Genomic DNA, 21,164 nt, shown 5'->3' with positions numbered 1-21,164 from the left:
CAGGCAGGCAGGCAGGCAGGCAGGCAGGCAGGCAGGCAGGCAGGCAGGCAGGCAGGCAGGCAGGCAGGCAGGCAGGCAGGCAGGCAGGCAGGCAGGCAGGCAGGCAGGCAGGCAGGCAGGCAGGCAGGCAGGCAGGCAGGCAGGCAGGCAGGCAGGCAGGCAGGCAGGCAGGCAGGCAGGCAGGCAGGCAGGCAGGCAGGCAGGCAGGCAGGCAGGCAGGCAGGCAGGCAGGCAGGCAGGCAGGCAGGCAGGCAGGCAGGCAGGCAGGCAGGCAGGCAGGCAGGCAGGCAGGCAGGCAGGCAGGCAGGCAGGCAGGCAGGCAGGCAGGCAGGCAGGCAGGCAGGCAGGCAGGCAGGCAGGCAGGCAGGCAGGCAGGCAGGCAGGCAGGCAGGCAGGCAGGCAGGCAGGCAGGCAGGCAGGCAGGCAGGCAGGCAGGCAGGCAGGCAGGCAGGCAGGCAGGCAGGCAGGCAGGCAGGCAGGCAGGCAGGCAGGCAGGCAGGCAGGCAGGCAGGCAGGCAGGCAGGCAGGCAGGCAGGCAGGCAGGCAGGCAGGCAGGCAGGCAGGCAGGCAGGCAGGCAGGCAGGCAGGCAGGCAGGCAGGCAGGCAGGCAGGCAGGCAGGCAGGCAGGCAGGCAGGCAGGCAGGCAGGCAGGCAGGCAGGCAGGCAGGCAGGCAGGCAGGCAGGCAGGCAGGCAGGCAGGCAGGCAGGCAGGCAGGCAGGCAGGCAGGCAGGCAGGCAGGCAGGCAGGCAGGCAGGCAGGCAGGCAGGCAGGCAGGCAGGCAGGCAGGCAGGCAGGCAGGCAGGCAGGCAGGCAGGCAGGCAGGCAGGCAGGCAGGCAGGCAGGCAGGCAGGCAGGCAGGCAGGCAGGCAGGCAGGCAGGCAGGCAGGCAGGCAGGCAGGCAGGCAGGCAGGCAGGCAGGCAGGCAGGCAGGCAGGCAGGCAGGCAGGCAGGCAGGCAGGCAGGCAGGCAGGCAGGCAGGCAGGCAGGCAGGCAGGCAGGCAGGCAGGCAGGCAGGCAGGCAGGCAGGCAGGCAGGCAGGCAGGCAGGCAGGCAGGCAGGCAGGCAGGCAGGCAGGCAGGCAGGCAGGCAGGCAGGCAGGCAGGCAGGCAGGCAGGCAGGCAGGCAGGCAGGCAGGCAGGCAGGCAGGCAGGCAGGCAGGCAGGCAGGCAGGCAGGCAGGCAGGCAGGCAGGCAGGCAGGCAGGCAGGCAGGCAGGCAGGCAGGCAGGCAGGCAGGCAGGCAGGCAGGCAGGCAGGCAGGCAGGCAGGCAGGCAGGCAGGCAGGCAGGCAGGCAGGCAGGCAGGCAGGCAGGCAGGCAGGCAGGCAGGCAGGCAGGCAGGCAGGCAGGCAGGCAGGCAGGCAGGCAGGCAGGCAGGCAGGCAGGCAGGCAGGCAGGCAGGCAGGCAGGCAGGCAGGCAGGCAGGCAGGCAGGCAGGCAGGCAGGCAGGCAGGCAGGCAGGCAGGCAGGCAGGCAGGCAGGCAGGCAGGCAGGCAGGCAGGCAGGCAGGCAGGCAGGCAGGCAGGCAGGCAGGCAGGCAGGCAGGCAGGCAGGCAGGCAGGCAGGCAGGCAGGCAGGCAGGCAGGCAGGCAGGCAGGCAGGCAGGCAGGCAGGCAGGCAGGCAGGCAGGCAGGCAGGCAGGCAGGCAGGCAGGCAGGCAGGCAGGCAGGCAGGCAGGCAGGCAGGCAGGCAGGCAGGCAGGCAGGCAGGCAGGCAGGCAGGCAGGCAGGCAGGCAGGCAGGCAGGCAGGCAGGCAGGCAGGCAGGCAGGCAGGCAGGCAGGCAGGCAGGCAGGCAGGCAGGCAGGCAGGCAGGCAGGCAGGCAGGCAGGCAGGCAGGCAGGCAGGCAGGCAGGCAGGCAGGCAGGCAGGCAGGCAGGCAGGCAGGCAGGCAGGCAGGCAGGCAGGCAGGCAGGCAGGCAGGCAGGCAGGCAGGCAGGCAGGCAGGCAGGCAGGCAGGCAGGCAGGCAGGCAGGCAGGCAGGCAGGCAGGCAGGCAGGCAGGCAGGCAGGCAGGCAGGCAGGCAGGCAGGCAGGCAGGCAGGCAGGCAGGCAGGCAGGCAGGCAGGCAGGCAGGCAGGCAGGCAGGCAGGCAGGCAGGCAGGCAGGCAGGCAGGCAGGCAGGCAGGCAGGCAGGCAGGCAGGCAGGCAGGCAGGCAGGCAGGCAGGCAGGCAGGCAGGCAGGCAGGCAGGCAGGCAGGCAGGCAGGCAGGCAGGCAGGCAGGCAGGCAGGCAGGCAGGCAGGCAGGCAGGCAGGCAGGCAGGCAGGCAGGCAGGCAGGCAGGCAGGCAGGCAGGCAGGCAGGCAGGCAGGCAGGCAGGCAGGCAGGCAGGCAGGCAGGCAGGCAGGCAGGCAGGCAGGCAGGCAGGCAGGCAGGCAGGCAGGCAGGCAGGCAGGCAGGCAGGCAGGCAGGCAGGCAGGCAGGCAGGCAGGCAGGCAGGCAGGCAGGCAGGCAGGCAGGCAGGCAGGCAGGCAGGCAGGCAGGCAGGCAGGCAGGCAGGCAGGCAGGCAGGCAGGCAGGCAGGCATTTTAGGATAGTGTTTGTTGCCTTACGTACAATAAAAGCAAGCCCCTTTGTGGGACCCTTTTCTGTGTGTTCCTCCAAGATTTTAGTTTAACGTACGGGAAGGCAAACGCAAGGAAACTTCATTGAGCGTGGCGTTAAAACCTAATTACCCTCAAAGAGAAAATGCCGCAGCCGTGGAACCTTCCTTTCAGATCCAGTGAGGGAGCATGATGCAAGACGTACGCGATGACAAGATCCTCAAGCGCTGGCACAAAAATCTTGACGTTGTAATTTACGCAGGGTTCATTCGCAGCTAGTTTCTCTGATCTCTCCGAAGGTTTGAGGTCATAGGCTAATAAGTTTAAAGCCTGAATGAAGACGGGACGACAATGGACACAAAGAAGCACTTACTTCCGCCTGAGTTAATTGCAGAAAACTGGTTTGTTTGTCTTTGTTGTGGTCTTGCCTCGATCGTGCTTTAAATTTATTGGGCTATCCGATGACAACTAGCCCAAACTGCCATCCTTGCGGTTACTACCACTTCGTGTGATCACAGTCCCAAAAAATGTTCTCTCCTATATTCTCGGCCATCATATTACAGACATGAGCGGAAACGCCATATAGCTGCATTATTGGTAAGCATTTCTTAGTACAAAAGATGGGTGAAATCGCCCTTGAGAAACTATTTCTAAAAACGTGCTTCGTCCACAAGTGGTGTCCGCTCCTTCACTTATTAGCAATTAATTGCCCCATACCGAATGATACAGCCGGGGTTGAATTATGATTGAAAAGCTGTACACACCCACTCCCGCATATACGGTAACCCATGTCGGCTTGACAGAGGTTCGTTGAAGAGCCGAGCATGTGTGCACACTGCCAGATACTCACTGATTCATGTTGCGATGAAAAATAATGAAACCGTCGAATAGAATTTACTATCCTTTTTCCAAGTCTGCATGCTTACAACACACCTAGTCTTCATTAAAATTACGGAAAAGCAAGATTGACCTATCGAAACAGGTGTCTAACTTTAAGCATATGACACAGTTTCGCTTACCAAAATTCCTGCGCGTTGAAATACTGTAGCGCCCACCGATGCCGCAACGCGCGGACACTAATATCGCCGCTCGTAGCTGGCTTCTTGTTGAGAGAGGAGGAAAATAAAGATGGGGAGGCACTGCGTGCTTCTGTAAGGCACCGCAATTGCTTTCGTAAGCTTGCTAGCCACGATGGTGCACGAGATGAGACGCACGAAAGCCACTGGCATTTGTCAGCATTAAGAAAAAGAATTATTTATCTTTAGGTTGGCACTTGCCCTCCTTTCCCTTCATGCCCATTTATGCACCTCGATTGGACATGCACTCTACTAGTCAGCTGTTGTACAGGCCAGAAATGCTTGCAGCAAGGTTTGTATTCGTGCAAATAACACTCGTATGATTAGTTGACCGCAGAATGTCTCCCAGTCGCCCCTTCAGAGCCAATTGAGCAGATTAACAGTGCATCCTTGTTATTAGGTCGTGTTGCCGCCAAACTCACTGCGCGCAATTCGCGTGTCTGGAAGCTTCTAGCGATCGGCGATCGGTGTGTGAGCCAGGTGTGCGCTATGAATATATTCACAGCACGGCGGCGGCGACGACGGTGAGCGAAGAACGCGCCTCTAGTGTCCGCATAATAGCTATTCCCATATAAGTATTCCCACACATTTGCCAATTTGGGCAACTCCTACACGAAAAACATTTTAAGCTACAGAGTCAACGTGATTAACAAAGACAACACGTTGCCCTTCACAATAGATACATTTTTCAAAACCAGTGATGAGTGTGGAAGAAGCTGACTGATGTTAAATACTTGACTGTGTAAGAGTGAATAAAGTATTCAATCGGAATAAAACAAATAACTGAGAAGTACGGGTAGTGTGGCCTGAGGAAGGTGGACATTTATTTGTCACATGAACGAGCTTACGAGCTTTCGGGTCATGTGGTACTTCCCAAGAAAACAATTATTTCTCAGTAATGTATGACATACTAGCAATGGTATTCTTTCAGCCTTTCTCAAGATAATAAATTTAGGATCACGTGCTGGTGGCGCCAGCATTTTAAGTTTTGTTCTTTGTCCGCCGCCACTTTGACCTAGCATTTCGACTGATAGATGTAGCAGGTGCAAAGACATACACTTGGAACTGGGTGGAAGAAAAACTGCTGTCATTCGGCTATTCCTACACTGTAAACAAAGTAACTTTTAAAAACGTGCACATTTTCACATTTTTGTGCACCTTTAACATAAAAGGCACAACAATTTAACCTTTACATTTTTAGCCTTTGCAAAGGTTACAAATGAAAAGGTTACTTTCTTGTTTATGCAGGTCACGTGCTGTTTTTTGAGATGTAACCTATACGAATTTATAAAACCTTCAGAAAAACATAAATTTCCACCGCTCTCGCGAGGGTGTTGTGGGTTCGGCTACCACATGCAGTGGAACGTCTTTTTCATCAAGTGTAAGATTCTTGTGCTAGATTGGGCCTGGAATGGTTACTGTAAATTTACCCTTCTTTATAAATTATTCGATATCATTTATTAACACTCAGTTTCCACATGTTTTTCTTGTATATAAGTTCGCTGCGTATTTATTTGGCTCCATAAAACCGTATAATCTATCCAGGCAATTCACAGTGACCTTAGAGCAATACTTTGTGAATATGGTTGGCAATGTGAATTTGTCGTGTCACACGTGTTTCTCGACACTGGAATGTCGATAAAAGAAGAATGCTCCTATAGCAAAATATATACTTTCGGTTTGTCTTTATATATTTCATTCGTCATAAATTCAAATGCACTGCCGCAAAGCTCGTGTCCATTTATTCTTTGTTTGTTATTTCCCACAATTTTATGTGCAAGCAATTCCACTTACTCTGGAGTTTAACCATTTAGCTGATTGGCCGCATGATTTCTTATCGATAAATGCGTGAAATTCATTTACCTACACAGGTAAAATTCCACTCATAAAAGATTTCTTTTACAGTTCGCCTTTCGTACAGCTCGCCTTTGATATGATGTGTATCATGCTTAGAATATTAAACAAATTTAGCTTTTCTTGACGAAATTAAAAATGCATTTTTCGAATGCGGGTGCTGCCAAGTGCAATCATTTCAAACGATTTAGCATTGATACATGATTTACTACCTTTATTTGGCAAGTTCCCTATTTGCAAGGTTTAAGGTTGGCTTGTCCAGGCTGTAATGAAAGACTTGGACACGCATCTGGAACCTGGGGAAACAAACGCTTCAAAATGTCAGCAATGGCTTCTCAAGTTAGAGGGAAACGCCCGTACAGTGCGCGCACACAGAATTGCAAGTAAGCAGTGCCGTCATGAACGATTTTGCCGCTATCGTTTTAGAAACAGCAGTTTTAAAAAGATTCAACTCACTATGAATCTTACATTCTAAGCTTTAGTGTGCCCTCGGTACACCCTGGAATAACTATAGAGGTAGGTTTGCTCAAACACAACAGAAATAATACGCTGAGGCAGAAATCTATTCTATTGCAAACACCTACTGACTACACAGTCCTGGTGCAAGGTTGTACAGATAACAACTATGATCATAGAAAAACTAAAGAGAAAATAAATATTCGAGGACGCTTAAGCTTCACATTTAGGAGCGGAACGCCACAGCATTCAAAGATTCCAAAGAACGCGATATCGTTCAAAGATACATAAGCTGCAGTTGCCGCTAAGTGGTAAGTGCAGCTTATGTAACCGGAATATTTACCGGAAACGCTGCCGGCGAATCCTATGCACTAAGGAGAGCTTCCTGGTAGAAACACGGCCAGTTCCATATGCCGATCCCCAAGGCAGAGTACAGCAGTGCCAAACAAATTACGTCATTTTCAGGTGCCTGTTATTGTTTCTCACTTTTAATAATTGAATCTGAGAAGATTTAACATACGCGGCATGCGTTGATGGTGTTCTGTTTAATGAATTTTGTTTGTTGGCTGTTATTCTAAAAATTTAGAGAGATAACTTTGCCAAGAATGTAAGGTAAGGTACGAGCAACTTTAGTGGTAGAATGCTGTAGCAATAAACTCCCGTACACCGCATGTGATTAGTCAGCCTTGGCATAAGGATATATCTAAATATATATCGGAATTGTTGCTCACAGACAACTCCGCCGATGGTGCCACTAACGCAAGATTTTGTGCGGTAGGAGCCGTTAACGGGATCGCGTTAAAACTAGAGCAAGCTCGTTCACCTATCGCCATATCTCCAACGGTGTCTCTGAATTCGTCCGTGTGTCAAACAGCCTCCGCAACACCACCATGGAATAACCACCGTTTAACGTCCTTGGGCTTCTTTTACTGTGATATCAATTATACAGACACTTCAGGCACATTTCGACCGTCGGCGTCGCGTGAAGTTCCGTATAAAGTAAAAGAGCTATAACACCGTGGCTGTGTTCCGCATGCGACATATACGTCCTAGATGGCGACGTTCAATGAACCTTCACTGCATCTAGAACCTCTCGTTCGCTCCCACACAAATTCACGAAGATGATTGTTCATGATGTTCTGCCCGACCAAGCCACTGTGCTCCGCTGCGTTTTAGAAACTTGCAGAGAGATCTTTGACTTTGACGACTGTGCATTAGGGCAATCGTGCCCTAATGTAGGGTCCCAATTCATCCCTGTGCCTAACAATAACCACCGTTTAACTTTCTTGAGTGTATTTTATTGTGATATCAATTATATGGACACTTCAGACGCATTTCGACCACCGGCGTCGCCGTGAAGTTCCGTATAAAGTGCAAGTGCAATAACACTGTGGCCCTCTTCCGCTTGCCACACATCTGTCCTGGATGATGACGTTTAATGAACCTTGACTGCATCTAGCACCTCTTTTTCGATCGCGAATTACGAAGATGATTGATCCTGATGTTCTGCCTGATGAAACTACTGAGCTTCGCAGTCTTGTAGCCACTTACAGAGCTACATTTGACTTCAACTAGCGTGCATTAGGGAAATCGTGCCTGATGATTGGCCGTATTCATACCAGTGCTGCTAGGGATATTTTCAGGCAACCTTATCGCGTGTCTCATTCTGAACATGAAATCATTCAGCGCGAAGTGGGTGAAATTCTTGTAAAAGGAGTCATTGAAGCACCCTCGAGCTCATGGGCCTCTCCTGTTGTCCTGATCAGGAAGAAGCATAAATGCAGGGGATCGTGCGTGTACTATCGTTCTTCGAACAACGTAACACGCAAGGACATATATCCGCGGCTGCCCACTGATGACACCCTTGAGTGCCTTCAAGGAGCCAAATGTTTCTCATCATTATATCTAAGGTACGGGTAACGGCAGTTGTCTGTCGAGGACACGGACCGCGGAAAGACAGCGTTTATTACACCTAACGGCCTCAATCAACTTCCGCTTTTGCCTTTTGTACTCTGTAATGCTCCAGCTACCTTCGAACGGATGATGGACTCTTTACTTAGACGCTATAAAGGGTCAAATTGCCTGTTACCTAGACAACGTCATTGTGTTTTCTCCAATGTTCAAGGGCCACCTTACCAGTAAAGCAACAATTCTAGCTGCCTTTCGTCGAGCTGGTCTTCCAATCAACTTCAGAAAGTTTAATTTCGGCAGACGCCACACAACAGCCATTGGCCAAGTTGTAATTACCACCAGTGGTTGGCCTGACCCTGAAAAGGTTCGTGCCGTCAAGAACTTGCCAATGCCGTGCTCCGCTAAAGATGTTCGGAGCTTCGTTGGATTATGGTTGTACTTTCGGTGCCATCCACGGATGAAGTGCTTGCGCAGTTGACCCGTCGATTTTTTTAAGTCATTCAAGGCAGGCATGGCAGCTATCGTTGCCCTTTCAGAGTTGTTCGAATGGCAGAATATTCGCCAAATAGACAGCTTTATTCTTAGTTCACCGTTTCCCTGTACATGTTCATTTTTTTCACTACAACGCGACGATATTAGAGCCAGAAAATAGGTGTTGTTTTCCGTTACGGATTTTTTCCTTACATTTCAGTATCTACAGATATAATGTTATTTCCCACTTACATGAATTGTGTTCCGTATTGCTGAAAACACAATGTACATTCTCAAATAACTACATAGAATGTAAACTAAATTGAAATCTTCGAGATACCATCAACTCAGCCGACATGCTTTTTATACCATAGTGCTTTCATTGTGATACTATTTCTGACGCGCATTCCAGTGTCACATGGTCATTTTCGGCAGGAATCGAGCGTGACCTAGGTCAAAGGTCTGGATCCATTTTTGCTCCCTCCCGTAGCATGCACAAAAGAGCCAGTCACTACCAAGAAGTTCGATTGCGATTCTGCTCGATTGTGATCGAAGAGGCATCTTGTGACACCGTTATTATTTGAAACTGAGGAATTTATGGTAACATTTCACGCGCATTTTGCAGAAGTTCCATTTTCAGTACCTACAACAAGACGGAGTTAGATGCAGAGAAAGACCACGCCGCTCATTTGAGAATAGCCGCGAGACGTATGCCGAATTTGGCGACTAGCTAACTTCTGTGGCCATTTTTTCAAAGTTTAGCTTAGGTACAACCTTATAGGCCGAAACCTTTGTGTTCTATGTGAACTTAAATTTATGGTCAATATTTCATGCCAGCGCTCTCGCAAAAGTAATGCAAATGCTATGTTTCAAGAAGCAATTTCCAGGCAGCGCCCGTGACATTTGAACAGCTGGACAGCGTGTTGGTGACAACTCGTTCGCCTTTTAGCTGCAGAATATATTTTCCCAACTTGCCTATTACAATAATGCGTATGCTCGCGAAAAAAAAATACGAAGAGGCAGTGGCATGAAAAAAATACGCATAATATCGAGATAGCTGTTTAGGTCGAATGAGAAAGCACGTGTATATATAAGGCGCAAATATAGAACCTTGATATGCTTCTCAGCATCGACTGTTAAGTAGGATGGGGAAACTCAGCATCATTGCACTAGTTGTCCTCCTTTTGAAGGCAAGGGCCATGGCTAGCCACAACACCAGTTTTCCTATATTCATGAATTATAGAGTTTTGATGGTAAGTTATAATAATTTGCTCTTTCTTTTAAACATACGGCGGAAACCATCCTCGATGCCTGCGCAAAGCAATACGTATTATTTCTGAAAGTCAAGACGCAAGTGTATATGTGTTTTGACCAATTATTTCTTTGGTGTTGCAAATTCATACGAGTCTGGAGCCCAACTCCGAGACTACATCTTCAACTACTGGAATTCCTGTTGCTGTTGGTACCATAGGAGGTGGCATCACGTTGCTGGGCAGCGAGCCCACCATCTGCTCCATGTCGACCGAAACGCTGACGAATTGGCCGACGAATCGAAAACTGACCACCCTGTGTGAGGTAGTTCCCTCGCGTGGACGCGATGTGGAGCTACACCAGGCGCTCGGTGATCGGCGTTGAGGAGTGGAAGGCGTGAGTGCTGCTGGTTATGGGCAACCTGGTGATCGGTGCTTTTATAGGCGCGAGACCTTTCTCCAATGCAGAGAAAATCCGCAGGGGGCGTAAAGCACAAACCCCACTGACGACCCCTCCGTCCCCTCTGCCCACAGATGCTAGCTCGAGGATGGCCGAAGGCATGGCCGCGACATCAGGAAGACGTCCGATCTGAACCATACGCGATCGCAGAAGCCACACGCGCCACCGAGTTTGTCTTCGACAAAGCGCTTTCGGACGTACGCGTCTGAGCACCGCAGGTGACCCTCCTCCAATCATCACCGCTTGGTTCTGGGTGGCCTGTTCGGTTAGCCACCTCTTAGCCGTGCCACTGTCCTTTGCCTCGCGGTGATTCTCGTCTCGCTCGCGCTGCCTGTCGTGCTGCACGACTTTTCAGCCACGAACATCACGGCGGCCCGTCGCATCGCCTCATGACTCGCTGCCCTCGCTTCTTAGGTACGCAGGTATTGTTCCTGCATAGCCTTTGCACACATACGTTCCTGTTTCATTTGTTACTGTTGAGTAATCCTTCGTTGTATCTCCAAATATAGACCAACGCGCAGCGTAGCGCACCTAGTGCAAACGAGCCGCGTCTACTTGGGCCACGCGCACCCGTACTGCCCGTGCGGGCGAGTGGCCCGAGGAAGCGCCCTGTCAGTAGCGGCGAGCGAGCGAGCGGGCACGTCGGAGCGCGCGCATAGGCGACAAACCCTGTGACCTTGAGTAGTTTTGCGTGTGGCGTTTACTCTGACTAGGGAAGATTTCGCATTTAAAATCTAAAAGCTATGTTTACACGTAGTCGTCCTTGTTTTAACTGTGGGGACAACAAAACGTTCATTAGCTTCCACGTTTATATAGCTAAAGAAGTTATATCCGGGAACACTTGTTATAATTCATGAATACCCCTTTCACGGTCCATCATTGTTAGTCCTTCAAGTATAGCTACACAATCCTTAACTTTGTCTGGAAAGATGCTATCGTATTGATTTATTTTTTATTTTATTTTTTGCGGAGGAAAAGAATCCTCTTATGTACACAAGGTTTACGCTCCTTCTCCGACAAAGAATAGAAAGAGAATGATGAGAATCTTTCTTTACCTAAAAACGTGAAGGATAACTGTCCCAAAGTGCGTGCCCTCGTCCATTTCGGCATGTTCGCCATTGCCGCCACAGTCGCAGTGCCACTAACACGGAGGTAGGAAGGGAAACTCCCTATTGTTCCTGAGCTCGCCGGGCAGGTTGATCAAGTGGGTCGCCCGAGCGTGACGAGAGACGAGGTAGCCTCGGCGAGCAGGGATGGTGCTTTGGAAGAGGGAGCAGCGAAGTCTTGCACCGACAGACTGCTCAAGATGTAGTCGGCAAGCTGAAACCCCCAGGCCGAACTCTTCGGCGGCAGATCGACAGGCGGTGTAAGTCCGTCACGATCTTCGCGAACCAGGTTACAGAGATCCTCGTGTTTCAGCCTGCGCTCGGAACGCTCCGCCGTACCCTTTCCTTTCATTCGCGCTTAATCTTTAAGTTATTCATCGCATGTTCATTTTGTTATGTTTTGCTAGTGCACTGTTTGGTGCGTTTATTGTCTCATGTATTTTTCGTTTGTGTCGGGCATTTCTTTTTTTTTATTATTTCGCCAGTGTTGTAAATTCCTACGCAGTGGGCTTTGTTTTGCACGTTGCGTCGGAGTTTGTGCTTGTGAGCCGCCCGCCTTCAATGCACATCTTCACATGCACAATTCCCAGAGCGGGCAGTCGCGTGGCAATTTCGCGAGCATTGGCGGGCTTGTTTCACGCTCGGTAAAACACTTTTATGGAGCACCTATTTAGCAACACAAAGCTGTATCGGGAGTTTTTCATGTCGCTCTGCAATTTTCTCATTGGCATTCTTCATAGAATTATTCATATATTTCAAATAATTACAGCGAAGCTGCGTATCGTTAGCCAATTCGTCTGTCCCTCCGTCTGTCTGTAGGCTCTACGCCTAAAACTCCTCCCGTGAAACCCCTGTACATGCGCGAGAAAAAAACACAAAGGAAGGCGCACGATTGGCTGTGCCTGTAGTGACGTCGTTGCTCTCCGCCGTAGCCGAGCGGAAGCGCTGCAGTTTCTATCCGGCACCGAAATGGGTAGCCCACGCGTCGTACTTACTCCTGAGTAACAGGCAGCTTCGAACAGCAACGCCGCGAGCAGAACTGGGAACGAACTCGTGTAAGCCGTGCCGATGCTTCAGCCCGGGCACAAGAACAGTCCTGCCAAGCCGAGCGCAAGCAGCAATTGCACACCAAGGATTCGCCGGCCTACCAAGCCGTCGTTTAATGAACGATTGAGGATTAACCCAGCGATAAAAATCCCGGCCGCACATTTCAGCTTCGCTGCCCTATTGAGAATTTGCCGTTTCTAGGCACGATGAGATCCATCATCATGATGGATTATGATAATGGGCAAGCTGGACAGCATGCTGGGTGACGGCCAGCATGCTGTAATATGGGAGGCAAGCAAGCAGTTCAAATAAATGAAAGTTGATTATGCTATGAAAATACGAGCAAAATATAACTAAGTGGAGGAAATCTCCTTGCACGCGCTCTGTTGCCCTAGCAACTAATTAATTTGTCAATATAACATGGCAAGTCTGGGTTACTTAGCTATTTTTATTTTTGACTAGATGACACCTCAGCATGATGGCTAGAAGAATCATGAAACTTGGAAGTCGTGTGGAAGATGTAAGCAGTTCACGGCCGGCCACCCTTCTTGTTCCTCCAAAATGATACACCAGTGCCTGAAAAAGACAGACATCTTTTACATGACCGGAAATTTCTTTATAGCGAAACTGTCTATGGCTTGAATCCCGCGATTTGTTTTTGTCTCTTTCGAAGAAAATACCATTCCATGAATTTCGAAGTGACAGGTGTCTATCTCCTTAGGAATGACACATAAAACATAAAGCACAGCATTTTTTCAAGAAAGAATAAGCACACAACAAGCATCCATACCACATGAATGATGATAGGCCCGCGCGAACAATTCAAAGCACGTAGCACTCCCTCGCATGTGTTCTCACTAAAACTGCTGCCACGTAAGCTGCCGCTGCAACAGCAGAGTACGAAGTGGGCAGTGACGTCACTAGTATGGCAACAATGGCAAGCAAGTAGAGCTGCTCGCATACGTTTCTCGATTACGGGTGCACACGCTGCCGCGGCATCGGCAGCCTACAAAGTCTTTCACATATAGAATATAAAAAGTAGTTTGCAGTTTCCTGTCTACAGCACAGGTTTGTTGATCAACCACCTTCACAGAGTGGATTGGTTTACCATTTTTCATGACGTCATTAAACAGTTCTCCATGTAGTAAGGTTACCCGATTACCAGTTCTATGCCATCAACTATTGGTAGCAAAAAGCAGTCTGCAGAACTGTGCAATATATGTAACTGGATAGGGCAGGTACGTACACTGGGGGGGGGGGGGGGGCATTAGTGCAGGGGCTGCAAAGAAAATTATATGGCACACATCTGTTTTAAAGTAATATTCAAACAGGTTATGCAAGCGACATATAAGCAGTTTCAGTGAGACCAAGTAGGGTATTGCACAGAGAAGTACAGGTTGTGCCAACCAACCAGAAATGTTCTCCTATTATGCGCCGCCGATAACAGCACGAACAATCCTGATAGCCCAAGCACAGCTTGTACCTTTACTACATTTGCGCTATGAGGCTATCATGATATAAACCATAAATACAGAAGTACATCAACTTGGGCATCATAAGAAGCACAAAGGAATGCAAACACAAAGAAGAGACACATAAAATGCACAGGCGCTAGACATCAACTGAAGGGTTTAATGACGAAAAATTGCAACACGCATACTTGCGCAGAAACGAACGAAAAAAATCAGAAGGCGCAAAACATTTCCGGGTCCGCTTGAGATACCCTTCTTCCTTGACATGCAAGGTTAGGGAAGGAGTGCTCGCACATTTGTCAGTTTCGTTGCTAATGCGCAAGCCGTCGAATACTTTTCTAGCTTGCTCGTTACAAAGCTGCGCCGGATGAGGGTGCCCTAAAGGCCTTGGCAGCACCCTTCACGATATTGCACATACATGCAAGCGTACCAGGCGCCAAAACAATGGCCAGGGTGCCGCTCCTTTTTAGCAGCGCAAACGACAATGCGATACAAGTGCACATACACAGCGCTATGTATGTACACTTGTCTCATGCTTGTCCTTTGCGCTTTTAAAGAAGGATGTAACACCAACTTGCCCAAGCTTGAACAGGCTGCCGCATTTATCAGCGTACTTCTTTATCCTCTGCGACAGGTCATGAACGTGCGGCAAACAACAAGCCACGCCTTTTTGGTTTCAAGCTGACTGTTGCATGCCTGGTTGCCTACGTTCACTTCTTTAAGGGGCCCTCAACCACCCCTCGACCTGGGTGAAATAACATAGTCGGCATGTAGCATGCGCTGCTATGAGCATCTCCGCCAAGTTTTGCGGTCGTACTTGCCACCGTGGAGCTGGCAGCTGGATCGCGAAATTACCTGTCTCTCAAAAGCTCTGCATCCAACGGAATGTACTGTCCTCATTCTCTTCTAGACACACTATTTCTTTACGAGAGGCACTATTTCTTGATTCCCTTAGACGGCTTCTATTCGCTGTTAGCTGACATCAAGGAGCCGTCGACTACATGGTGTAGATAACGCTGCCGCCACGGGCTTCCGCCACGAGTCCACTGGCTAAGCGTACTATGGCTCGCTGGAGACCACTGCGTCTGTTTCATGTTTAGCGCTTGGTACGCACCAAAGGCGGACATAGTGGTATTTACCTTAAGGTCCAAAATGAAATTTGAACTGCACATCACGTTGAAATAAATGTAGAAGGTGAAGCATTGTGGGCACGCCACGCTGCGCCGTAGCCTGCGCACTGCAAGGCACTGAAAAAGTAATAGGGGAACAGCTGAGGCCGTGTTTGATTGCCAATAACTCCACTTCCGTTCAACAAGTCGAAGTACTTTTTGCAGCAAAGTATTTCGGAAATAGCCTACTTCAAATGCATTTCTCCACTTTGATAAAAGGGGGTTCAGCGACCCTTTATTTGATTTCTGTAATTTAAGCCAGCAATTCTGTGTCAAAGCCAGCACTTTGATGGCGTAGCACTCAGATGCTCACGGCTGCACGCAAACCGATGGTCACAAGAGCTTTTGAGATTTTTTGCAATGCCCCTTTGCAAAATTTAGGTATGGGCCAAATTGTAGCTAAGGACTTTTGGAATTTGGACGGTGTCTTCAGCACACCTGATAGTTATGCAGACTGTTACTGATATCAAGAAACCGGAGGCGTCATTTTCAGGAAACTCAAAGGTGAATTTGAGGCTTTTGCCACTAGAATCAAAAACACCAAGCAATTGGTTCACAGGCTGTTCAGAATGCTCAGGCCGCAGATCCTTTAGGATAACTAAGCAATCATCAACATGCCCCAAGATGCGCAAAGCCTTAGCTGTGCATGCTGCGTCAAGGGATGTGGAAATGTATGTATCAAAAAAGCATAAAACATCACTTAAGATGGGAGCAATACCTGATCCAGTACAAATCTTCTCCTCTTGACGGACAGGAGTGTGATCAAAAGCGACTGCTCCAGAGCACAGGTAAAATCTTAAAAATTTCATAAAGTTGTCAGTGTTCAAACCAGTAAAATTTTGAAATGCAACAGGACCAAAGTCATCGATGCATTGCGGGCAGTGCAAGAAGGTTGGCTTTGCTGAATAAAATAAAAAGAACGTCTACTACATCTATAGAAAACGTGTAGAGCGCTTTCAGTGGATAGGCATACTTGGAAAGATAACCTAACAGACGTCAAAAAGTAACGGTCAGACAATTGAAGCAATTTCACATGCTCTTGCAAGAATGTAGAGAAGGTGCCTTGCCATGAATCTTTCTCAGTTACAGAGAGCCCCGAATGGTATCCCCTTTTTGTGCGTTTTTATAGAGAAAAAACCCGACAGGTCGTTTTTTCAACGCCTATGATCTTGAGGCTTTGCAAGTTCGTCTCATTGCAAGTAAGCAAAGCTTTGTGCCCTGATTAGTTCCATGAGCACTTGATGGGCATGAGCTTCTTTGATGCTGCTTGTTGAGCGGTCCCGAGAACACTGCCTTAGGAAGCGCCATGATTCCACCCTCTATTTCAGACACCAGTAGCGCTAAATTACTTTTCTTCAAAAATGTAATGGTGTTCTGAAACTGAAAGCTGGCGTTACTACGCAGTCATCCAGACATAACATTCAACGCATTCCCAAAGACTTCTTTATTCGTCAGTACCCTGTTAAGAAAAAAACCTAGCGTACTGGTGTCTCATAAAGAGGGTGGATTCATGCTGCTTCACACGGTAGTCTTCTCAGAAACAGCTCAACAAGCAATCTGTAAGAATTTTTCGCCCGTCAAGTACTCACAGAGAGAATTAAGGAAGAAAGCTTCGGCTTTGTGTAACGAGATGAACATGCAGAACCTCGAGAAGACCAAAGGTGCGGCAAAAAAAGATCACCTGGATGTTTTTTCGCCTTAAAAATGCACAACGAAGGGATGCCATGCAGGGCGATTGTCAATAAAAGCTATTCATGGCAACGCACCTTCTATAGATACTTGCAAAAGCATCTCAAATTGCATCGAGTGTATGACCCTTACCATCGTGCACAATTCGGAGTGTCTTATATCTTTCCATGTATGCGTATCCTCTGCAGCCGCTATAGACATTTTCTACTGATGTACATCTTTTTCATTCTATTCTGCAACGCTAACATTCTTGCGCTGTCCATTAAAACATTAATGACTTCGGTACTGTTGCCTTTCAAGATTGTACTCGTTTGAACATTGACAAATTTATGGAATTTTAAAAATTTTACCTGTGCTCTACAGCAGTCGTCAAGTAATCACAGCCCCACCCTTCAAAAGCAGTGGATTTATATTGGATCATTTATATATCCTGTTTAAGTGATCTTTTCTTATGATATTCTGACATATTTCCACATGCCTTGGCACAGCATGGGCAGCTAAGATTTCACATATGTTCAAATATGTTGATGATTATTGAGTTATTCTAAAGCTTGTGCGGCTTGAACATTCCGAACAGTTTGTGAATCAAGTGATTCTTGATTTTTATTTTTGTGGAAAAGACGCAAACTCACGTCTGAGTTACATGAAGAGGAGTGCCTTCAGTTTCTCGATATCAGTATAATTTTTCATGACTCTCGGGTTTGCACTTGGTACAATCCATGGTCCAAAAAACCGAGTCCTCAGCTACAATTCAGCCTCTTCCAAGACTTTAAAAAGTGCATTGCAGAAAACCTGCACGGACACTACTCTCAAAAAGTCTTGTGGCCATCAAGTTGCATGCAGCCTTCAGCTCCAAGTGCCGCGCCTGCACAATGCTAGCTGTCTTGCAGAATTGCGGACTTCTATAGCGGGAATCCTGAATGAGGAAGGGAATCGAGGGAGCCAGACAAGCCAAAGCAAGCTTGAAACCAAAAAGGCATGGTCTGTGGTTGCACCATACAATCATGTCCTGACCCAACGCCTCAAGAAAGTGGCTGGAAAATGCGGCATCCGGGTCGTTTTCTCGCCGCCTTTTAAGTTTGCACACATGTGCAGTGTCGTCAATGGTACTGCCAAGACAGACTGCACAACGAAGCACACTACACGTTTTGAGAAATGCAGAGTAGGTGTTCTATACAGGAGGCAAGCTTCATGTGGGAAATGTTACGTCGGTCAGACCGGCTGATGCGTCAATGAAAGATTGAGAGAGTATCGCGGCGCTGTAAAGTCATTGGCAGGGGGTGCGCACTTGGCAGATGGCAGCAGGCGGTGCTCGGGCAAAACTGACCTTCAGGACACCTGTGTCCGGTGCAGCTCTGCGAAGCAAGTTGGAAAAATCTTCCAGACCTTGTGCATTAGCGGCGAAACTCATTACGTGGGATCACTCCTTCCCTGGCCTTCCATGACATGAAAAAAGCATTTCTCAAGCGGCCCTGGAATTCTTTCCAGTGACAACTGTGCCTTCTGCATCTTTATGTATGTTTCTAGGCAATAAGTCTGTTTGTGATTTTCTTTCTTGCAGCGAAGCTGTTTACCTCTAGCAATCGACGATTCCTCTGTGGCACTCCACAGAAAACTCGGTTTTCTAGAAATGATTGTTGATCGCAAAAAGCACATGTAGCGCATGCGCACACGGGCGGCATGATTTTATGCCAATGTGTACACTGCGCGTTAACTATTGTAATCATCGCTCTGAAATATATTTGTTTACCTCTATCAACACGCGATTCTTTCGTGGTGGTCCACCGAAAACTCGGCTTTCATTAAATCGACGATTTAGCGCAAAAAAAACACCTGTAGCGCACGCGCACACGGGCTGTATGGTGTCACTGTGCGTGAAGGATCGCAGTGAGAGTCGCCGAACAATGGGTTGGCGCTGCTGTAAGGTTCCTATATAGAAGCGAGTGGCGTTAGTGTAAGGTGCATCTGGCATCTTGATACGTATGTCTCGGTTTACGTACAAGACCACATACCGTATGTAACGTATGCAAGCGGTTTAGTTCGAATATGAGCTATGGGTAGGCCACGCAAAATAAGAACTCTCGAGGTGCAGCGGAAGTACGATGCGTGTAGAAAGGAGCAATATAGGTCCTCGAAGCAACGTCGTAGGCAGAACCCTTCGAACCAAGTGGCCGAGCATCGTGCGAGAGTCAATGAAGCGGGCCGCAAGCGACGCGCTCGTTCGAGCTGCGGCGAGAGACGAGAAGTGGAAAACGAGGCGAAACTCCGCAAGTACCACGCCGACATGATCGCCACGTTCAAGGGAGGGACTTCGAATTTCATGCGCAACTTCCTAGACTTGCAATTCCGATTCTCCTGCGCCGTTGCCACCGCCTGGGGTTCTGCGACGACTTGTCCCGCATCTCCACCGCAATGAACGCACCAAAGAAACGCAGTGCCCTCGACGTACTCGCTCGTTCGTTGCCTGTAGAGGCCCTGTCTGAATTCGAGATGTGCGGTACCTGCAAGGATTCTCTACTCGAAGGTAAACAGCCTCTCCTTTCCAAGACTCGCAGATACTCGTACCCTTCGATTCTGGCACATCTTCCCCCGCTGAACGTTGTCGAAGAACGGCTGGTTGCACCGCGGATCCCGTTCATGTCGATCAGGCTCCTCTCTCACGGTGGCGGGCAGTTCAGCATCAAAGGACAGGTGGTCAACGTACCGATCGCCGTGCAGAAGACTCTTCGTTGCCTCCCTCGAAGCGTCGACAATGCATTTTACTCCGTACTCATTTCATTCGTTAGACTAGAATAGGTTAGGTGAATGATAACAGCTTCTCTGTCAATCCACCTTCACAGAGTAAATTCGGCCTTCAAATTTTTGTCATTAAACATTACAGTTAATGTCTCATGTGTGTTTTCATTGTGTGTCTGTGTGCGCGTGACTTTGTAGTTGTCATGATGTCCAACTTAAGCTATCACCAAGTAGCCCTAAATTCTGCATTCATCAAAATCACATATTAGCACGCTTTATACAAAGCCAGAGGAGTAGTGGTATACTGACCGGTATCTGAGAAAGTTAGTGTGCGTTCATATTTAACTTTTGAGCGAGAGACAAGGGACAGAATGGAGACAACAGGGCAGAAAAGCTTTCAATTTAACGTTTATTTTGATGCAAGGAATAAAGTTGATATTTACACTTCGAGTGCACTTGTACTGCATGATGGTTCTTTCATGAAAAGGGTAGAAGTTGCAATAGATGTGTACAAAAGCATGATAAACAGTAGTTGCATAAAAATAGAAATAATAAGCACGGAATGGTTATTATTCCATCTCCTTTAGACAGTATTCACCAGGTGTTCCTGAGGGTACAAAACTTTTTTATCAGTGAGTGCCAGTGCTGAAGTGCTTACGCATTCATGAGCAGCTATTGAAACGCAAACCGCCTCATACATTTACCTATTTAACTGCATGGCGAACCGTCTGAGCAGTTGAGCGTTATGAAAACACGGGGGACATTTACGAGTAAATCTTCGGCGGTGTACGGCCAAGCGGCCAGTGCCTCCGAGAACATTTACAGCATTCCTGTAGAATTATTGTCTGGTCCTAACATGCTTAGTATATTGTAACGTAATAAAAATCAAGCATTAAGGAACCTTAGGCACGAGTAGCAGCTTTCAGCATATCACACAAAATTGATTTTATGGAAGCTGGAAGCAGAACCTTTCATTATCACAACCGCTTTGTTTAATGCCTTTCCACGAAGGGCAGGAATGGTACGCATTCATTAGTTATTACATTAATATATCTTAAATGTACTTGTTTTCTAAACCTTCATGCTAGACAACCATGTGGAAGGGGGGCATTAGGATAAAATGAGCATAGTCTAGATGAATTCATTTGTCCGCAATTACTTAACTATTTCCCATGGAACTTAGGCTTGCGGCAAGGATAACATGCAGTCATAATCAAAGTTTCCGTATTTTTCGTAAAATTTGAACCTTAGGGAACTTTAGCACGATAATTTTTTTGTAATTTGATTGATACATCCTGGATATATACATACACACACACACTTACACGCACATATATATATATATATATATATATATATATATATATATATATATATATATATATATATATATGTATATATATATATATATATATCTGCTTTGTCACGTATCGTGCAATTTTGCAAGCAAATGCTTCAAATTTGTGCTCATTGAAACATTTCTCTTAGTGTTAACGTATGCGATGTCATAATTTAGCTCATGTTTTCTGACATAAGTAGCAGACGCCATTTTAATGCAACTGTTTTCATTGTAATAGCTCCTTCTTCTAAATATTCAGCTCGCCATTCTCTCTTCCCGTTACCACGTTGAATCGTCGAAGTTTATTCTTGCTGTGTACCTCTACAGAATTTGCTTTACTCAGCAGGTTCATCACAACTGCTACACATACATCCACTTAACACCATCCTGCCTGCTTATGTCTCCTTCTGATCATTGAACGGAGACGTTTAACTATTGTTATCTAATGGATCGTAATATGGATCGTATTCTTAAGGTTCTAAATCTGCATGCATAGCCCAAAAGATGCATAAAAATTGTTTGCTTTGTTGTTTTGTCAATAGAATCGAGTAGGCTCACACTGATGCATTTAAATTCAAGCCACTCGAGC

At 48.2% G+C, this 21,164-nt stretch overlaps 1 long non-coding RNA gene across 1 annotated transcript in view; it reads left to right on the top strand.

Moving 5' to 3' along the window:
- Positions 1–21,164, top strand: part of LOC129385466 (uncharacterized) — a 76,541-nt gene that overhangs the window by 33,254 nt on the left and 22,123 nt on the right. The window lies entirely within an intron of this gene.

The sequence above is a fragment of the Dermacentor andersoni genome, chromosome 7 (genome assembly GCF_023375885.2).
Source record: "Dermacentor andersoni chromosome 7, qqDerAnde1_hic_scaffold, whole genome shotgun sequence".
Lineage (NCBI taxonomy): Eukaryota > Metazoa > Arthropoda > Arachnida > Ixodida > Ixodidae > Dermacentor > Dermacentor andersoni.
Note: the sequence above shows the minus strand (reverse complement) of the source record. Positions and strands in the feature narration are given on the sequence as shown.